Source organism: Littorina saxatilis, linkage group LG1, assembly GCF_037325665.1.
Source record: "Littorina saxatilis isolate snail1 linkage group LG1, US_GU_Lsax_2.0, whole genome shotgun sequence".
Lineage (NCBI taxonomy): Eukaryota > Metazoa > Mollusca > Gastropoda > Littorinimorpha > Littorinidae > Littorina > Littorina saxatilis.
In genome coordinates this window covers 104,643,616-104,658,046 of record NC_090245.1, presented here as the reverse complement: position 1 = coordinate 104,658,046, position 14,431 = coordinate 104,643,616, and the positions used below count along the sequence as shown (strand labels likewise).

The following is a 14,431-nucleotide window of genomic DNA, read 5'->3' as shown; positions in this document are numbered from 1 at the left end:
GCAATAGATAAGCAAGAATATATGCTTTTTTACATCCAGCCATCGCCCTCAGATAGGGTCTATAAGAACAATAAACAATATAATCAAAGAACTATCACATCAAACTTAATACATTATAACTGTATATACAGATACAAATTTAAAAAATAAATTGTCATGCTGCATTTTAAGTACAATTTCCAAGTGTCAATTTTTAACATAACTTAATTTAGATCTGCATTATATTATAATTTTGTTTAACATGCACATACATTTTAAATGAATTGATGAACCATTCAGCACATGTTTAGTTGCGTTATGTGCGACATATACTTTTTTTTGAAGCTGTCTGTGTTTGTTTTATGTTAAGAAAAATAGGCAGTGAGTTCCATAGGACCGCACCTGAATAAAGAAGGCTTGATTTGAAAAGGTCAATACGTGGAGTCGGTGTTATGATTTTTAGTCTGTTATAGTTCAAAATAAAATTATCACGTAATGTCTCCGGTGCATATCCTGACATCACTTTATGCATCATAACACCTTTATTATACATTAATCTTTTTTGAAAAGGTAATACTTGCAATTTTTTATAATCAGATTCTGAAGGAGTGTGATTTTTTAGCATTATAAGCTTAACTGGTCTTCTGTGAAGACTGGCTAAAGGTTTCAAAACATTAGCACTTGCACAATCCCATAGAGTGGATGCATAATCAATATTTGACAAGATGTGTTTGTAAAAAAAAATCTTTCGCGAGTGGAAATTCAAGAAATGTTTTGTTTTAGAGAGAGAGAGAGAGAGAGAGAAATAGAGAGAGAGAGATGGGGGGACAGAGAGAGAGAGAGAGGAGAGAGAGAGAGAGAGAGAGAGAGAGAGAGAGAGAGAGAGAGAGAGAGAGAGAGAGACTAGCAAATACAACTGTGAGCAGCAATACCAGGCATTATTCTTTCAAATCAGCTGTTTTCAGTTATTATAAATCACGACATATAGCCACTGTCCTTATTTTTTTCCCAAGCACAGCCATCTCCAATGAAATAACACTGACCTCAATTCTCTCCCTGTATACGCCCACCTTCAGTACCATGGAGAAGACAAACGCTCATCAGCAACTACCACGACAACCCTTTATTTCACAGTCTTCAGACGCCTTGTCTCGGCGACCAACCATTACCAAAGGGCATAACGGCTTTTGAACACCGATCGCGGGATGAGTCGGTATTTTATCTTCAAAGCATCCCGCGACCGTTACGGCCATTGCAAATTGCTGGTACTGAAGGCTCTCCCTCCCGACTCTTTAATCGTCCCTCTCCCCCAACCCCTCCAGGCTCACCCCCCCCCCCTTCCTCCCCAATCTCCTCGCAGACAATCGAGGGGCTCAGTATAGTCACTGTGGCTTATTAGTTTCTTTTCCCCGGATAGCTGTTTGGGTACTTTGCGGGGGTTGGTAAATGGTTCTCAGGGTCTTTAAACTCTACGGTGTGAGGATCTCGCCTGCTCGCTTATTGGGCAGAAAGTGGGTCTGGCCCAAAGGGTTTTGGATGGCAATGAACTGCCATTATTGCCCGGTCGCTGGGAAAGAGTCAGCGGGACGGAAAATGGTCATCGTTAAAGACAGATTCTTCGAAAGTTTTAATCTCGAACGTTAGAACTGCTCAATTTTAAGGGCCATGTAACCTCTCACTGTCGGAGGAATGACGCCATCAGCTTAAACATTATCATATTGTTCTGTTTTAGACGTGCAATAATGTGCAATGAATGTTTATTTTATTTTCATTAAAAATAGAAAGAAGAAAAGCAAGAAAAGAAAAAAAAAATGAAAGAAAGACCTTTGATCACAGTTTGATCTTTGGATGAAAATTATATTGTTTGTTGCATGTTCCCAAATGATCTTTTCAATGAATTGTACACTTAAAAACATCCACTTCTTTCTTTAAAGAAACAAAACAAAACCAGACTTTGCTAATGAGGTTGATTTGACGGCGTATGAATCTGACCAAACCAAACCAAACCAAACCAAACTAAACAAAGCAAAAACAAACCAAACCAATCCAAGTAAACCAAACCAAACCAAGCCAAACCAAGCCAAACCAAGCCAAACCAAATCAAACCAAACTAAGCCAAACCAAGCCAAACCAAACCGAGCCAAACCAAATCAAACCAAACCAAGCCAATCCAAGCCAAACCAAACCAAACCATACCAAACCAAGTCAAGCCAAACCAAACCAAACCGAACCGAACCAAACCACAAACAGAACCAAAGCAAACCAAACAGAACCAAACCAAACTAAACCAAACCAAACCAAACCAAACCAAGCCAAACCAAACTAAACCAAGCCAAACCAAACCAAACTAAGCCAAACCAAGCCAAACCAAATCAAACCAAACTAAATCAAGCCAAGCCAAACCAAACCGAGCCAAGCCAAACCAAACTAAACCAAACCAAACCAAACCACAAACCAAACCAAACCAAACCAAACCAAATCAACCAAGTGACTAAGCAAGGAAGCAAGCGAGCGAGCAAGAGAGCAAGCAAATAAACAAAGTAGAAGCAAATTGAATGAATAAATTCTTAATCAAAAACAAAACAAACCACAACAGCAACCAGTTTTAGTACATTCTTCATCACATTTTCGTCAGACAGTCGCTGACTTCTTCAGGACAAGACAAGACAAGACAAGACAAGACAAGATTTTTATTAACGAGGGTAATGGTAATCAAGAAGATTAAATGCAGAAAAAGAAATAAAACCAATGGATGCCGTGAAATGTCACTCAACCCCCCCCCTCCCCCCCGGCACAAACCTCTCACTAAAAGACTTTACAGGTTAACCTACAGACACCTTTACGGTAATGAAAAACCTGAAATGTAATTCCACGCAGTACAGCACCTTACTCAAACATACATCACCTTTGAAAAGCGGAACGCTTACACGCTGAAACCTTCATGGAAGGAAAACGGTATTTGTTCTGCTATCTTCTTTCAGTGCATACACAGACGGCACGCCAGATTCCTTTCTGGTTTGTTTTACCATCGTGGCTTTAATTTTTCCAAGTACAGTACATACGCACTAGTTCCACTGTCTGTATTAAAGGTACCCTTTTCCCGTTCAAAAGAGTACAGATTGAAAAGGTTATTTGTAGCACCACAGGTCTGTCCCCGTGTTGTTGTTGTTGTTATTTTACAAGGAGGGTAGCACCCTTTCATTCGGACACACACCAAAAATCAACAGTCAAGCTACTTCTTGTGAACAATGGGCATTACAGTGTTCTGGATGATCGAACGTGTAGCAAAGACCAGTACGCGTACGTGTAGATATTGCGTCGCCCGTGACTCGTACACGTTCCCCAACACGTGCTAAAAAGTTCCACATCTAGATCTTTCTATTACTTTTGCTGATTGATTAAATATATTGATAAATTTGCCAGTTTTTTGGAATTAATCTGCCACTCTAGAAAGAGAGCAGTCCGGCTGTAGATTGTTGGTATGTTACTAAGTGCAAGGATACTCTTTTTCCAGGCAAGACATCTATAAAAGACGAATATATCACAATGTAGAAGATTATGTACACGGGAAGTCATGGCACGGTTGGCCTAGCGGTAAGGCGTCTGCCCCGTGATCGGGAGGTCGTGGGTTCGAACCCCGGCCGGGTCATACCTAAGACTTTAAAATTGGCAATCTAGTGGCTGCTCCGCCTGGCGTCTGGCATTATGGGGTTAGTGCTAGGACTGGTTGGTCCGGTGTCAGAATAATGTGACTGGGTGAGACATGAAGCCTGTGCTGCGACTTCTGTCTTGTGTGTGGCGCACGTTAAATGTCAAAGCAGCACCGCCCTGATATGGCCCTTCGTGGTCGGCTGGGCGTTAAGCAAACAAACAAACCAAACCAAACGGGAAGTCATGTACCTTTAAGGTTTTTCACGTGCAGAGGCATTAGGTGAATAGTCTATCAATAATCTCGGGCAGCTGATCCCCCAAGAAAGAAAGATCACTAGGCACAAAAGAGTAAAGCAGTTTACTAGGAAAATCGTTTTTGTTGTACTTTTTATATTTAGTCAAGTTTTGACTAAATATTTTAACATCGAGGGGGAATCGAAACGAGGGTCGTGGTGTATGTGCGTGTGTCTGTGTGTCTGTGTGTGTGTGTGTGTGTGTGTGTAGAGCGATTCAGACTAAACTACTGGACCGATCTTTATGAAATTTGACATGAGAGTTCCTGGGTATGAAATCCCCAGACGTTTTTTTCATTTTTTCGATAAATGTCTTTGATGACGTCATATCCGGCTTTTCGTGAAAGTTGAGGCGGCACTGTCACGCCCTCATTTTTCAACCAAATTGGTTGAAATTTTGGTCAAGTAATCTTCGACGAAGCCCGGACTTCGGTATTGCATTTCAGCTTGGTGGCTTAAAAATTAATTAATGACTTTGGTCATTACAAATCTGAAAATTGTAAAAAAAAATAAAAATTTATAAAACGATCCAAATTTACGTTTATCTTATTTTCCATCATTTGCTGATTCCAAAAACATATAAATATGTTATATTCGGATTAAAAACAAGCTCTGAAAATTAAATATATAAAAATTATTATCAAAATTAAATTGTCCAAATCAATTTAAAAACACTTTCATCTTATTCCTTGTCGGTTCCTGATTCCAAAAACATATAGATATGATATGTTTGGATTAAAAACACGCTCAGAAAGTTAAAACAAAGAGAGGTACAGAAAAGCGTGCTATCCTTCTTAGCGCAACTACTACCCCGCTCTTCTTGTCAATTTCACTGCCTTTGCCATGAGTGGTGGACTGACGATGCTACGAGTATACGGTCTTGCTGAAAAATGGCATTGCGTTCAGTTTCATTCTGTGAGTTCGACAGCTACTTGACTAAATGTTGTATTTTCGCCTTACGCGACTTGTTAATTCTTTGCACGGAACATTCAACATTGAAAAGAAAGGCGGGAATAGAAAGATACGGAAGAAAAAAAGATAATATTTCTTATATACGACGGAAGAGAGAGAGAGAGAGAGAGAGAGAGAGAGAGAGAGAGAGAGAGAGAGAGAGAGAGAGAGAGAGAGAGAGAGAGAGAGAGAGAGAGAGAGAGAGAGAGAGAGAGAGAGAGAGAGAGAGAGATGGAGAGAGAAGCGAGAGAAGAGAGAAGAGAGAGAGAGAGAGAGAGAGAGAGAGAGAGAAGAGAGAGAGAGAGAGAGAGAGAGAGAGAGAGAGAGAGAGAGAGAAGCGAGAGAAGAGAGAAGAGAGAGAGAGAGAGAGATAACTGCAAGTGTACGAATAACCACTGAATATGGCATTTCGTTGTATACCACCGCACAAGTCTACAAGTCACAAATCTGAATCATCAAAAAACACAATCGAAAAAGATTTCTCTTTTTCAGTCAGAAGAATAACGTAGCCAGAGGCAAATTCAGCAGAATTCGATTGTGCCACGTTCTTTTATCATCGAGCAGGCAAATCCCGACAGAGCTTTCCAAGCAGCACGGGAATTTTCTTCCTCTCACGAGACTCGACAAGGACCAGACGCATTGTATTTTATATTTCCTTGCCAACACTACAGAGTCACTGTGAGAGTGACACCGACAAAACCCTTACCATTTGGGAGGATGTCTCAAGAAGGCAGCAGTATAGCCGATAACACTGTAGGCTGAGGGCGGGGATGTAGCTCAGTCGGTAGCGCACTGGATTTGTATCCAGTTGGCCGCTGTCGGCGTGAGTTCGTCCCCACGTTCGGCGAGAGATTTATTTCTCAGAGTCAACTTTGTGTGCAGACTCTCCTCGGTGTCCGAACACCCCCGTGTGTACACGCAAGCACAAGACCAAGTGCGCACGAAAAAGATCCCGTAATCCATGTCAGAGTTCGGTGGGTTATAGAAACACGAAAATACCCAGCATGCTTCCTCCGAAAGCGGCGTATGGCTGCCTAAATGGCGGGGTAAAAACGGTCATACACGTAAAAGCCGTGGGAGTTTCAGCCCATGAACAAACAAACAAACAAACAAACTGTAGGCTGAATTGGAATGCCGAGTTTTTATAGCAGACAAATCAGGATTACGTTTATACATTCCGTCGTTGTTAATTCATTTTACCAACTCCAGGCCAGACGATACTTCTGAACTCTTATACTAATAAATATGTATGAATATAAGGGTTCTTTTGTTTTTGATTTAAGGGTTTTAATTTTTTTTAATTTTGTTTAGCTGGTACATATATAATCACTACCAGAAAATAGTTTGTCGAGCTGCTGATGGTTCTTTGTCAGCACATGAGGGTACCTTTATTTGAGCGGTGGTCACGTGATCACTGTAAAAGAAATCTTTTAATCCGAAAGGCTATCCAGATAGTCAAGTGAACGGCCTTACTTGGCATAGAAATTAAATGACACGGGATTGCATGCTTTAATTTGGGTGCAAAATGTGTTGCAATAATCTTTTGGCGAAGTTTAGATGAGCTTGTTTTGAAGCCGACATCCCTGGGAATAGTGTCGAGCTCTTCTCCCGTCTCCATCCCTAATTTCTTTCCCTGAAAGTCAGATTTGAAGCACAAAGGCGATTTTACTTTTTTGTTTTACAGAGTTATACTGATTTGAAGTCAACTCGATATAATTAGTGCTGTTAATTGTTCCACATTCACCGGCATGGACAGGGATTCTAAACGTCAACTTTAAAGCACAAAGGCGGTTCAAAATGTTTGTGTCTTGCAGAGTTTTACTGACTTGAAGTCAACTCGGTGTAATTAGTGCTGTTAATGTTCGACATTCACTGGAATGAACAGGGATTGTAAACGTCAACTTTAAAGGACAAAGGCGGTTCAACTTTCCTTTCCGTCTTGAAGAGTTATTCGGATTTGAAGTCAAATCAGTTTAATTAGTACTGTGAATGTTGGACATTCTCTTGAATGAACACTAACTAGACAGTCTCATTGAAGGGGACAGGAAGACAATAAAAAGCATTTAATACCACGGACTAGGAAAGTCGTGGGGGTTGGAACCGCTAATGAGAAATCCGTGAACGCCCAAGAAAAGGACGTTACATTTGATTTCTAGCTAATTGTCAAACATTGCCATTTACCATCATGTTGCTTACAGATAAGTATATAATGATTACTTTCAAAACGATTTTGTTGTTTGTGCGATAGCCACTAAAAGACGGAACTCTACACATTGATTACCCCATTCAAATGTGAAATGAAGCGCTTTATAGACTGGTGCACAAGAAAGAACGGTCACAACATGTCGCGTTCTTCTTCTTCTTCTTCTTCTTCTTCTTCTTCTTCTTCTTCTTCTTCTTCTTCTTCTTCTTCTTCTTCTTTTTCTTCTTCTTCTTCGTTCATGGGCTTAGACTCCCACGTTCACTCATGTTTTTAGCACGAGTGGATTTTTTTGTGTATGGCCGTTTTTACCCCGCCATTCAGGCAGCATACGCCGCTTTCGGAGGAATGTCGCGTTCGAACTTGCTCGTTAATTTGCTCGAAGTAATATGCATGAATAAGGTACCTACATCGTCCAGTCAGTTCCAGAAAATGCAAGGCAGTCATTACTTTCAAAAATGCCCGTTTTAGCCGTACGCTACCATTTTTTGACGCAAATGCGCGTAGATCACCCACATTACTATTTTGGCAGAGAGAAACACTTGTTAAGGTCTTGCCGCTTTAATTGCCCTCTGCAGCGGAGCAAGATACAAACCTATTATACGCTAAATGCCGACAAGCAAACTACCACAAACAAATCGATGGTGGCGCTTCCAGTAAGTGTACAGTGGCAACGATACAGGGGGGTCATCGAGGACGCATTTCGTGGCGTGCAGTCCAGATTCCGGTCCCAGAAAAGCTGGTGGTTCTTCCACTAAGCGGCCAGTGACAAGCATACAGGAGGGTTATTGAGGACACAATTCCTGGCGTGCAGTACAACTTCCGGTCCCAGAAATGCTCCTGTCAGTGTAACCTTTGATTGAAGAGAGCTTATTCCCGAGAAAGTAATTATTGGGAATAGGTTTAAGAGTTATCGCTTCATGACACATTTTCAGCGAATATCTTTTTTTTTTCTTTTCACGAACAGCCTACAGGTTCATAATTATGCAGCTGTTTTTATGAAAGATTATTCGTTCTTCTCTCATCCTGTGTATTTTTTGATAAAGAACTGTGATCATACACACAGACACACACATCCAAATCCACACACACACACACACCAACCACCGCCACAAACTGACTGCTCGTTCATCAGGGAGTACCTGGCGACCTGCAAGTGCTTTCTTATTACACAACACAACAGTGCTTTGAGAATAAAACAAGCAAAAAAGTCAATTCTAGACAAAGGTTAATGAAAACATTTCCCCACAGTCTGTGTGCAGTACTTAACACACCACTAACAATGCTTTGACAAAATGTGTCACAGAAGAAGGCAACAAAGGCAAAACAAATCCTATTCCACTCAGATCCTGGAACAGACTCTTTGCCGAGGTCACACGGTACAGTTGCTGGCGCCGCCCAACAAAAGAACCAATGAGCTTAAGTAATGTTATGTCAATCAAATCCGGATGCCTCCCTGAATCTGAACTGTGTCTCACGACAGACCGACCGAACCGTATTGTGGAATATGTTCCGCAGTATGTGCACCATTTTGGAGTAAATGCTACATAAGGCTATCACGAAATAGTTTGCCTTGCTTCTGTGTTTAACTTCAAAATTGACGTCTCATTATCACCATGATCCTCCTCCTCCCTCTCCTCCTCCTCCTCCTCCTCCTTTTCCTCCTCCTCCTCTTCCTCCTCCTCATCATCATCATCACCATCACCGTCGTCGTGGTCGTTGTCGTCATCGTTAATTCGTCAGTTATCGTCCCTCCCCTTCCTTCCCAGCTGACATAACGATAGAACATTCAAAATTGATATCGCTTGAATAGAAAAGCAAGCAAGCAAGCAAGCAAGGAATCCCTCAACACAGCAAACTATAATCGGGAATTAATTATTGGAAGAGACACCTCACTCCCCTCCCCGAAACACTAACCACCATTATCCCCCCCTCTGCTTCTTTCTCTCTGTAAACTTGTAGGGCTAGTTATTTTTCGGTAACTTACCCAACAACCAAAATCACTTACCCAACAACGGGCCTGAATCCTCGATAGCTCATGGGTAGAGACTGTACACATTGTGGATCTACTTTTTGCGACTCAAAAGTTCAGAACACTCTAATGTACAAAATATACATTTCTGGAGCAAACAATACAACCATGCCGCATTTAAACCAGCAACTACAGGCTTGAACACATGAATCTCAATATAAAATCCATGAGTTTGGTTGTTTTCTGAATTCAGATCTGCCGTGCACAATCGTTTATCGCTAGCAAGATTCCAAGGAAAACTAACTCTCATACTTTGTCTACCGACACGAGTAGTTCCCCTTCCAGATTTCGGCTGCATCGACGAGACTGCAATCCGACGGTCAGTTTTCAACAATATTTCATTTTATAAACAGATCACACGCAATCAATTGCAAACATTTAATCAACTTAAAGAACATGCAGCGGTTTCATACACTAGTTTGCCCCAGAAAACTAAACTTCATACAGTTTTTAACGTTGGAACACGGGTGTAAAACTTCGTCTGCCAGTCACATTCGAGGAAAGAACATTTCCTGAGCGATACCAAAACATGAACAGAACACACACTATCTGCCTTTACCGCCACAGCAGAATGACAACATAACTGTGTACTTGATTTTAGTTCAAAACATGGAAACTGACAAGAAGTGTTAACAAAATTGAATGATTTGCACGGAACTATACAACCGCGCATTAATCGATCGCCTGCGCAGGTAGACTGTTTGGGTGAATATGATTCGATCAAACTTTCGCACAAAAACTCCTCTTTTCTTTGAATAACTGAAGAAAGGAGGGATAAAGAGGTTACATACCTCGTCTCAGTGATTATCAAAAATAATGGTCTCAGTTCGCGGTCATGAAAAAGCTCGCTGAAGCTCGCATTTTTCATGATCCGCTAACTTCGACCATTATTTTTGATAATCACTGAGACTCGGCATGTAACCTCTACTTCCCCTTCCCACTCCCTGCACAAAGAACACTAAAGTTTCCGCTGAGGGGCTTGTAATAAGCACCAGTCCTTATTCCCAAGCTTGCAGTCTCCAGAAATCACCAGTTGAACTTACAGATGAATCTCCACTGAGGGGCTTGTAATAAACACCAGTCCTCATTCCCAAGCTTGCAGTCTCCAGAAATCACCAGTTGAACTTACAGATGAATCTCCGATGAGGTGCTGCTCATAAGCACTTGCTTTTTCTCATTCCTACTTCTTTTGCGGAGGTGTTTCTCAGCCTTTTCTTATTCTTAATCTTGCGGATTGCAGAAATCACCAGTTGAACTTGCAGACGAATGTGAATGTCCGGTATTGACCCCAGGGATTTACTGCCCATCCAATCTGTTCTCAGCACGCCACGACCTGCCAAATGGTCATTGCAGGGCTTATTAAAAGCCATTTTGTTAACAGGCTCAACAGCGGTGATCTCCTCTTGCGATCTCCAGTGGTGGGGACGGTTTAGCACAGCCAACCTAGCTTCATCTCGACGCACATCTCGTCGCGGCCCCACACACCCACGTTATCTGTTGCGAGATTTGCTTCACGCCCTAAACCGAGCGTCAACTTTCTCCTCGTCGATCTTCGTTAGTGCTGCTGTCTGCTAAGGATTGTAGAATCCGTGAGAGGTCCTATAGTTCTACCAATGTATCAATGGTTAATATGTTTTTATGACAGAAGAAACATTCATAACATTAACAGGGAAAACTTAAAGGTACTGAACATCTATTTGTACGACTTGCGCTGACAATAAAGGTACTGGACCAGCGCTGACAGTAAAGGTACTGAGCATCTATTTGCATAACCTGCGCTGTCCGTAAACGTACTAGACATTTTATTTTCATAACCTGCGCTGTCCAAGAAGCCTGTCCTTAACTGGGAGAAGTCTACTTCGCGAAGCTTGCCGCACGAAGCTTTAGCACTGAGTTTTCGGTAAAAAGACACAGTGAAATCTTTGCAAAGTCGACTTCGGGCTTAATTGAGGACCGCCTTTGGCACTAGACATCTTTTTTGCATGACCAGCGCTGACCGTGAAGGCACTAGACATCTTTTTGTATGACCAGCGCTGACCGTGAAGGCACTAGACATCTTTTTGCATGACCAGCGCTGACCGTGAAGGTACTGGACATCTTTTTGCATGACCAGCGCTGACCGTGAAGGTACTAGACATCTTTTTGCATGACCAGCGCTGACCCTGAAGGCACTAGACATCTTTTTGCATGACCAGCGCTGACCGGGAAGGCACTAGACATCTTTTTGCATGACCAGCGCTGACCGTGAAGGCACTAGACATCTTTTTGCATGACCAGCGCTGACCGTGAAGGCACTAGACATCTTTTTGCATGACCAGCGCTGACCCTGAAGGCACTAGACATCTTTTTGCATGACCAGCGCTGACCGTGAAGGTACTGGACATCTTTTTGCATGACCAGCGCTGACCGTGAAGGCACTAGACATCTTTTTGCATGACCAGCGCTGACCGTGAAGGTACTAGACATCTTTTTGCATGACCAGCGCTGACCGTGAAGGTACTGGACATCGATTTGCATGACCAATGCTAATCGTGCTCTCTCCTCGTTTGATATTTTATAACAATACTGTATACACTTGTGTGTAGTGATTGGTTGATTGGCAGAGGTCGTTTCGTTCTATACAAGAGTGATGTTATGCTGTCAGATTTTGCTCTGGTATTGTACAGACAATAATTAAACGAAAAGCTTCAAATTGTTGAAAGATCCATGAAGATAATTAGTGTAGACTCTGGGCCGGACTAGGCTAAGAGGAGGGGGGGGGGGGGTTGCCAGCGGTGATCCAGGGGGATGTTCCCCCTGGCGGGGTCAAGGGGCAGAGCCCCTTGTGGGGGTAAGGGGCGAAGCCCCCTGAAGCTGATGGGTAGGTCATATTCTGAGATAGGAAAATGGTCGCTCCTTGCATGAAACGGCATAAAATAAACAATAATAAAAAATGTTTTAAATAAGTGAGGTACATGTTTAGGCCAGGGGAGGGGGGGGGGGGTTGCGCAACCCCCATAACCCCCCCGGTAGTCCGGCCCTGTAGACTTAATATAGGACACCGTTACTTTGTGCATTTTCAATATTTCATGACTCGAGCTGTCGGAGCTGAGAGTGCATACAGACAAACAGACAATCAACCAGCCAGCCAGGCAGACAAACAGAGCTGTCAATATATATTACCTTCTTATCGTCCAGCTCGACGACAGCACATTCCAAGATGGCGGTGTCTCCCACACTGACGGAGTAAAAAGTTGGAGTGGGCAAGAAACGAGGTAAAGGTCCGCTCAGCTCTACCTCGTCCAGGTTCAACACTGAAACATAATGAGAGACAGGTTGAATGAAGTTTGCTCTACCTCGTCCAGGTTCAACACTGAAACATAATGAGAGAAAGGTTGAATGAAGTTTGCTCTACCTCGTCCAGGTTCAACACTGAAACATAATGAGAGAAAGGTTGAATGAAGTTTGCTCTACCTCGTCCAGGTTCAACACTGAAACATAATGAGAGAAAGGTTGAATGAAAACTTACTGTTGTTTGTTAAAAGTTTGCTATACCTTCAATAAAAGTGTGTATTTTAGATGTAAAAAAAAGCAAGACGGATTATGACCGTAATTGAGTTTCGCAACCAGTTCATACTTCAGCTTAAATGACATCAAGCAGAAATTTTAACGGAGGACAATAGCACGAGTAAGACAAGAGGCGAAGCCTTCAAGGCTCACGTAAGAAATCGACAAACAGTAACACAAACTCAATCACTCCGTCACACACACACACACACACACACACACACACACACACACACACACACACACACACACACACACACACACACACACACACACACACACACACACACATACACACACACACACACACACACACACACACAGAGTAAGCATAGGTGACACTGTGCAAGAAAGCGAGACACTAGATCTAGATCTGTCTGTCTGCATGTGTAGCCTACTTACAGGGACACGACTGCCAACTAGTCTCGGCCCGCTCAAAATAGCAATGACCGGGACTTTCAGTAATTCCTTCGCGTGACGTCTAACCCTCTTACGCCATGATGTGACGTCTTCAAATGTTAAAGTTTCTACCACAGACATACACACGCACACACGCACACACGCACGCACGCACAGACAGACAAAGTTACGATCGCATAGGCTACACTTACGTGAGCCAAAAACCAATCTAATCAGAGAGGAAACAACCCACCGTAAGTGCGTTCACCTCATTCTTCTATCCCCTACTAGACAATAACTGATGAACGATTGAAATCTTTACAGACAGCAAAATCCAAGTGGAGATGATACAAGAAAAGCCCTTTCGCCAAACGCAGTCAAGCACCACATATTTCTCCGTAGTTCAAAGGTACATTCCCTCCAGTGAACACTTTAATGTGAAAAGAACCACAGGTTTGTCCACACTTTACTTGGCTATTAGTGCATCCTTCCACTAGGAATTTTACCAAAATTCAACCGCCAGCCCGCATTCTGTGCAGATATCTTCGTTGAATTAATTTTGCAGATCGACATAGGTATCCATTTATGAAAGTAATTCAGCATCAAATTTCAACTATGCACAGTCAGCAATTACTAGTTTGTTGATTTGTGCTATGTGTCAAAGTGGACGTATGCTCTTATTCACTATAAGATGAAAGGTGAGTTTTAAGGGACGGAAGTCATCTTTAACACCCGAATCTAAGTGTATCATGCAAAGCGACATTCGTGAGCATTAGCGTTGATTCGTGCTTTCAACTCAACTGTCATATTCAATGAAAGCAAAATATAATGGATTCATTTTGTGAAGATCGGCATTTTTCAACCTCAGCTCAAATGAAAATGGAATAAAAAAAAATCAAAGTAACAAACAAGCAAACAAAACACACACACACGCAAAGTTTCTCGCGCGCGCGCGCGCGAGAGAGAGATCAAGATCAAGATCAAGATCAAGATTTTATTCCTTTAAGGCCTTAGCCCCTTTCGGAAGAGAGAGAGAGAGAGAGAGAGAGAGAGAGGAGAGAGAGAGAGAGAGAGAGAGAGAGAGAGACATAGAGACAGAGAGAGAGAGAGAGACAGAGAGAGACAGACAGAGAGAGAGAGAGACAGACAGACAGAGAAAGAGAGACAGACAGACAGACAGAGAGAGAGAGAGAGAGAGAGAGAGAGAGAGAGAGAGAGAGAGAGAAAGAGAGACAGAGAGACGTAAACAAAGATCTGGGTTTATTCTACCACTCGCCCTCGATCCCCATCTTGCTCTTGCCAATGTGTTGACAGTTCGACAGCAAAGAGGGTATTTCTAATAATTAGACAATTCGCTCATTTAATACTATTTTATTCATT

The 14,431-nt window shown here is 42.3% G+C and overlaps 1 pseudogene; it reads right to left on the bottom strand.

Moving 5' to 3' along the window:
- The window catches only part of LOC138951083 (lachesin-like), a 65,457-nt pseudogene that overhangs the window by 37,752 nt on the left and 13,274 nt on the right, over positions 1-14,431 (bottom strand).